We start from the raw sequence: 7,183 nt of genomic DNA, 5'->3' as shown, positions 1-7,183 counted from the left end.
AACCCTAACAATCACACACAACTGTCTGCTCTTTTACATTTTCACAAAAGTTCATTCTGTATGATTTATAAGCTTGTTTCCTCATGGGGACCAAAAAATGTCCCCACAAGGACAAGGGTTTTGGATATTGCCATCTTTGTGGGGACATTTTGTCCCCATACCGTAGGGTTTACCCTTCCCACACAAATACACACACACACACGCACACACACACGCACACACAGACAGCGAAACATACGCACAGAGACACACACAGCGAAACATACGCACAAACACACACAGGGCGCTGGTGAATCATTAAAGTAGAGAGAGGACCACAGAAAGTTGAATGAATTATTAAATGCAACAGTAATGAAATGAATAAACAAACAGATGAAGTAGCCACACTACACCCCCGCATGACAGCAAACACACACAGACATCTTCTTCACACCTCAGTCTCTCTCTAACCAAACACACAACTGCAGGAAAACTCTGAATGATAAAAACTTGACATATAAAGACGAAGCTTTTAATTACCAAAGTGACGCAGGACCACGCATTCAGCATTTTTACCTTCCACTGTCTTGGCCTTTTATCTGACATAAACATCCTAAGCATACTGGAAGGTGTGTAAAAGCTAGGGCTGTGCAAAAATATTGATGCATGTAACTATCGCAATATTTTTTTTTTCAATAGTGTATGGATAGTGATACCTCTACAATCAATATTTTTTTAAAATCATGTCATATACATACGGCCAAAAGTAAGTGGAAGCGAGCATGGCGAAAAATATAAGAACGCTTGGAGCTCTCAGAGCTGATGTGTGGGTGTGCTTTGGTTTTCAAAATAAGTCATGGAGTAATGAGTTATATAAAATAATGCTGTTTGTAGGCTTCTCAAGTCATGACACAAGTAAGTGACTTGTGTCATGACTTGAGAAGCCTACAAACAGCATTATTTTATATAACTATATAGGCTACTGCAGTGCATTAGACACAAAGTTTATTAAGAAAAGTAACAATGACATTTATTGTGCTTTCACGGATGTGACACCAGCGCATTTACAGCACGGATGAACCAGAGGTTTTATACTGCCCATGTTCGGTGTTTTAACTGTAATGCACCACAACAGCCAAGTGACTTGCGTGAGCCGCCTTATTCCCCTGAGCTACCCACTTGAGGGGCGCAGTCCACAGTTTGAGAAACCAAACCTCTGATCTAAAGGTCCATGAATATCACACATCATGGCCACTCCGCAGAGGTAAGGGATGTTTTTACACTTATCCTTACAGAAAACCCCGCTGGTGCACAGCATGTTGTATTTCTAGCTCTACTTTTTACATTTTCTATTTAAAGTATTGCAATATATCGCAAATGTGTATCGTATCGAAATGCATAGCAATATATTGTATCGTGACCCATTTATCGTGATGTGTATCGTATCGGGAGGCCAATGAGAAAGCAGCCAATGAGATTACAGCTTGCAATTTCAGCCCCTTTTGGGTGCAAAACACATCAGACGGTTTGTGTTCGGTCCATCGACCGTCTGCGAGCGACCATAAAAACAGCCACAGCATGAGAGCAGGTGGCGGTACAAGTGTGTTTGTGTGTGTGTTTGGCGAGAGCTCAGGTAAAGCGGCTGAGTAAGTGAATGTTGGGTTGTAAACAGAGCTAATTAAACAGGCTTATTTAACATCGCACGTCTTCATTTGTCCCGTTCTGTAGCAATTGTGCGAAGTCCCAACACTCAACACGCACGCTTCAATTAACCCGAGCGCTGGAACGCCACAGATCATCTTCACTGCTGTGTCCTGTGGATTCAGCACTCACGGGCAAACAAAAGACCAGCGGCGAGTGTTTGAGAGAGTGTGTGAAGCTAAAGCTCTGTTTGGAGAGGACATGGAGTCGAATCACTCATCGCTCTCTCTCTCTCTCTCTGTGCCAGCAGACGATTTCTGCCAACGGCTGCCCAGGAGCTGTGTGACGGCCGGCCTGGCAGAAATCTGTCTAATGTGAGATAAGGTAGCACCCTTCTGAGGATAATTCAGACTCTCCATGTCTCTCTCTGCTCTTTACATCAAGGCAGGAGGAAAAGATGGCCGTCACAAAGAGAGGAAAGACTAGACCATAAGCTTCCTGAGAACACAAAGAGAGAGAGAGAGAAGCAAAGACACATGGAGAAAGAGAGAGAGAGACTGAAAGTAAAAATTAAGAATGAAAGGAATAATGAGAGATACGAGCAAAAAAGAAATGAAAGAAATCCCAAAAAGAATGTGTCAGCAGCACCTAACATCAACTGATAGATTTGATAAATATTTGACAAAAATACAAAAAAAAAGAGAGAAAGAGAGAAACAAAAACAAAAACAGAGAGAGACTGAAATTACAAATTAAGGATAAAAAGGAAGAATGAGAGATACAAGCAAAAAATGAATGAAATAAAGAAAAAAGAATGTGTAACCGCAGCGCCTAAACTGTAAACAACAAATTTGATAAATATTGACAAAAATACAAAAAAGAGAGTCAGAGAGTGAAATAGAGACAAAGAGAGAGACTGAAAGAGCAAGTAAATAATTAAAAGAAAAAAACACACAAAAAGAAAGGAACATTAAAAAAAGAAAAAAAAGAACACGCAAGTGCAACAGCATCCCGTTAACATTTAACCTTCACAAACATTTGCTACATTTCTTTTTCATTTCATTTAATGCTCAACAGGGAATCACAGATGAGCAAACGCCTCCAGATAAAAACACACACACTGATTGGATGTCTCGCTGTGAAACAGAGACAGACAGACAGCCAGGTGAGAGAGATAGTGACCAGTGAATGACAAGAGGTTCAGGGTCTGGAACACATGCTGATCTGACAGTTAACCCATTGACTTCGTGTTAAGAGAAATAAATGACCGTCCGTCTTTAAACTGTCTGAGGCTTAAAGAGATACTTCACTCAAGAAGGAAAATCGTTCACTCACTTTTCATGTCATCCCAATCCTGAATTTATTTTTTATGTGGAACACAAAAGAAAATATTTTGAAGAATGTTAATAATCAAATCCCCATTGACTTCCATTGTATGAACACTAAACCACTGAGACATTTCTCAAAATAACTTCTTTGGTGTTCCACTGAAGAAAGAGTCACATACAGATTTACAACCCCATGAGGGGGAATAAATAATGACATGAACGATATAAAATACTTATACATATAAAATGATATAAAATTCTTCATGACAAACAAACTATTCATCCACAAGACTTGTGTTAAAGTCATCGTGAACTGAAAATTGAGATCGTTTTTACTTCTGTATTTTGACGTATTTCCGATTGAAACGGAATTTCTAATGAGAAAACTAGTGGGCGTGGCTTTCGTCTTTCTCTGCGATTTGATTGGATGTATAACAACACCCGTTGCATTTGAAATGGACCTGGCAGCAGACTGACAGTTGAAGGGGAGGAGTTAACGGATGCTCCGCCCAAGCCTTCTAACGTTCATAATTTAAGATGGATAGTCACTGCAGGACGGAAGTGCATTTTCAGATTTTAGCTAAAGATTATGAGGGCACAAGAATTTTAAAAAGAGAATAACCCACATTGATAGTATTTACAATAAACGCTGCACTATTTTTAATGAAAAAATAGGCATTGTCATTTTTAATTTCACTGGGACTTTAAAGTATTAAAATTCCTGAAAAGCTGGTGTGATCCACACGAAACACTCGCTGTTTTAAATCCTCTATTCTGCTGTCCGTCACTCCTTGAAGAAACTGCATTTCTGAAGTGTTTCTGAAGTGAAGAGTGTATAATTTCACCGCAGAAGGAACCGAGAAAATGAGAAATGACGTGGAGCCAAAAACATTCCCCAAACTAATCTAAAGCTATAGTCCGTTTCGTGCCAAACGATGTTCACTAAGAGCCTCAATATTACAAACGCTTTTTTTACAGTCCTGTCTTTACAGTAAAGGTCTGTTTCAAAGCTTTATGTGCTCATTTGTATATTGCAAGGTTAGCTTACTAGCAACAAACTCATTTAAAAACGTACTGCATTGTGGGTTGAGACTTTCGTGCAATTGTGATCTTAAAAAAATATATAAAATAGGAAAAAAATATGACAGCTTTCCTGGTGACGGGATTTTTCAATAAAAAATGAATGTCATTTACAAGCTAACTATTAAACTAGGTTTTAATTAGGTTGCTGCCTTTAAAAGTCACTATCTATATTAGACAGCTCACTAGAGTACTATAGTGCTTGTTTTTTTACTGACCAAACATGCAAAATTATTGATAAAAAAAATGTAATACTATAAAATAAGATTTTAAAGTTCAACATTATAATTTCCCAGCACGGTGGTCTTATACGACCAGTGTTATCCACATGAACAAGTTCATCACCATCATCATTATATTTATAACTAATAACTTCACCATCATAAACCCTTATGACTCTATAAAGCACATCAAACGGAAACTGACAATAAAATAATTTACAATGTAGCTAGATTACACACACACACACACACACACACACACACACACACACACACACACACACACACACGCACACACACACACGCACACACACACACATGTCCTTCATGCAAGTCTTACATCGGTGAAGTGCACACACGTGTGAATCGTGACTGCGTGTGGGCTGCAAGACACATCGTCACACTGTCCGTTTTTTAGAGACACAGAAACATGCCGGAGAGATTGAGAGAGACCTGAATCAAAGTGCACAAGACCAAGTGCCATCCAACGAAGAAAAATCAAACAAACCGGCAACAAATGTCAGTGGTCAGTGCTGTGAGTGACGGCTACTGAAATTACTGTTTGTGTGTGACCGAATAAAGTTTCTGGTGTGTGTGTGTTCATGTTTGTATATCCCGGTGGGGACCGAAACCTGAATGCTCACCAACTCATGGGGACTCGTGTCACCGTGGGGACCAAAATTGAGGTCCCCATGGGCAAAAAAGCTTATAAATTGTACAGAACAATATTTTTTAAAAATCTAAAAATGTAAAAAGTTTTCTACGATCTTTAGGGTTAGGGGATAAGATATACAGTTTGTACAGTATAAAAAACATTACGCCTATGGCCTTCCCCACGGAGATAGTAAACCAGACAGTTATTATCCTGAGCTGACTGTAGCTGTTTCTTCACAGTAAATAAAACAGTAACCGACGTGTTAAAAACTGCAAGGAACATTTATTGCAGAGACCTCGCAAACAAACACACACAAACACTGTGAGAAATAATCATTCTTTAAGGAAATCTTAATAGGATAGTTCACCCAAAAATGACAATTCTGTCATGAATGACTTACCCTCTAGTTTTCCAAACCTGAATAAATCTGAATAAAAACAAAGAAAGATATTTGGACTAATGTTATAACCATTTACTACCATAGTAGACGAAATTAAAATTGTAGTCAAAGGTGGCCCAGAACTTTTTGCTTTCCTAAATTCTTCAAAATATCTTTTGTGTTATTTTTCCTACCATGGTAGTAAATGATGCCCCAGAACTGCCAGTTGCTAACATTCTTCCAAATATCTTTCTTTGTGTTCAACAGAACAAAGAAATGCATATAAGTTTGGAACAACTTGAGGATGAGTAATTCATGACAGAATTGTCATTTTTGGGTGAACTAAAGTAAAGTTCCCACATATTTCTATGGACTTGGGGAATAACATTTGACCCAGACAGTTCTTTCTAAATGCACCCATGAACAGAATACAACTCTGGCTTTTTTGTGAAAGAACATCAATCACATAATATTAACTTTGAAGGAAAAACTTGATATAAGTATATATTAGAATTGTTCTTACAGATTGTTTAATCTTTGCTGCTTTGCTCTTTCTTTCAGCTTTCGACCGACCACAACACACACACGTACAGAAAAACACAACACTTTGGGGTGAATTACAAGGTTACAGGTGAGATAATCAGGACAGATCAGTCGGAGACCTCTAAACAACCAGAGAGCAGAAAGCAACTCCAGACATAAACTGTGACTCTAACTAACTCAAATCTCAAATAAATTCACAAATCTAAAGTGAACAGGATTTTGAGTTCTTACTGGCTTTATTAGTAAGAACAGCACAGACCAAGTGTAATTCTCAGAGTAAAATGGCTGAAGACGTCAGGATGTTTGGAGCTCGGATGCATTAAGATGCACTTTCACAATCGCTCTATGAAACGCGAGTGTAATGAAAACTCTCTGGGTGTAGAAAATGAGATTCAAGCTCAAGCCATTGCTATTCATGTGATGTGTGCTGGTGTTAGCGCGAGGTCTAATGGGTCTCCACTCTTTGTTTCATTACTATGAGGTCAGAGGAAAACAGAGGTTTAAAGTTGCTGTTGACATTAATTAAGGCTTGTTACCGAACACAACAGTTTTCCCAGCAGGCTTAAAATAAAGGTGAAGGTATTGAATACGGCAACAGCTGCTGATCACGACACAATGACAGCATTTCTGTTTCGCAAAAACGAACAATTACACAAGAACATTCTGGATGGCCTGAGTGGGCGAATGTCATTAAATGTCACTCAGAATCGAAATCAAAAATCGAAATATATACTTTGCGTAAGTAGACAGCGTCAGAAAGATTTTTTTACACTGTGAAATTACTTTCACGATTAAACGCCCCTTCAGTAAATTCTCATTACTATAATGCAACCTTTTTTTAAACACTAATGGTATATTGTAGTATAAACACTTGACAAAAAAATAACAACATATTAGCATAAGTATACAGTCACTCAGTAATGAAAATGAGATGCTATGCACTACAGTAATGAGATTTGTGGAAAAAATGTGCTTGTTCGTCTTTTTAAAGAATTAAGCAAAATATAATTTCTAATTTCTTACATTTGACGATGGCGTGGGACCTGTGCATTGATGCAAATATATTTCAGCTGCTTTATAAATACAAGAACCTTGCAGGTCCAAATTTATACTTTGCTTATTCAAAAGTGGATAAATCAACAATTGCAAATAAACGAAGGTACCTCTGATCTGTATAAAATAGCCTTGAGTTTAGTCCTATAGTGCAGATCTAACAAATTGTCCAGTCTTAAGATCATTTGAATACACAGGCCTGCATGTCATCTAATTCAGAACAGATTCTAACTTCTCTTTTTAATATTCCTCATGAATATCTAGCCCGATCACATTCTGCCTTATAATTTCATGGTGAGCGACCC

General features: G+C 38.1%; 1 protein-coding gene across 1 annotated transcript in view; it reads right to left on the bottom strand.

Annotated features, from left to right (window-relative positions):
* Nucleotides 1–7,183, bottom strand: part of LOC130572033 (V-set and transmembrane domain-containing protein 2-like protein) — a 31,154-nt gene that overhangs the window by 22,872 nt on the left and 1,099 nt on the right. The window lies entirely within an intron of this gene.

Source organism: Triplophysa rosa, linkage group LG21 (assembly GCF_024868665.1).
Source record: "Triplophysa rosa linkage group LG21, Trosa_1v2, whole genome shotgun sequence".
Taxonomy (NCBI): domain Eukaryota; kingdom Metazoa; phylum Chordata; class Actinopteri; order Cypriniformes; family Nemacheilidae; genus Triplophysa; species Triplophysa rosa.
Note: the sequence above shows the minus strand (reverse complement) of the source record. Positions and strands in the feature narration are given on the sequence as shown.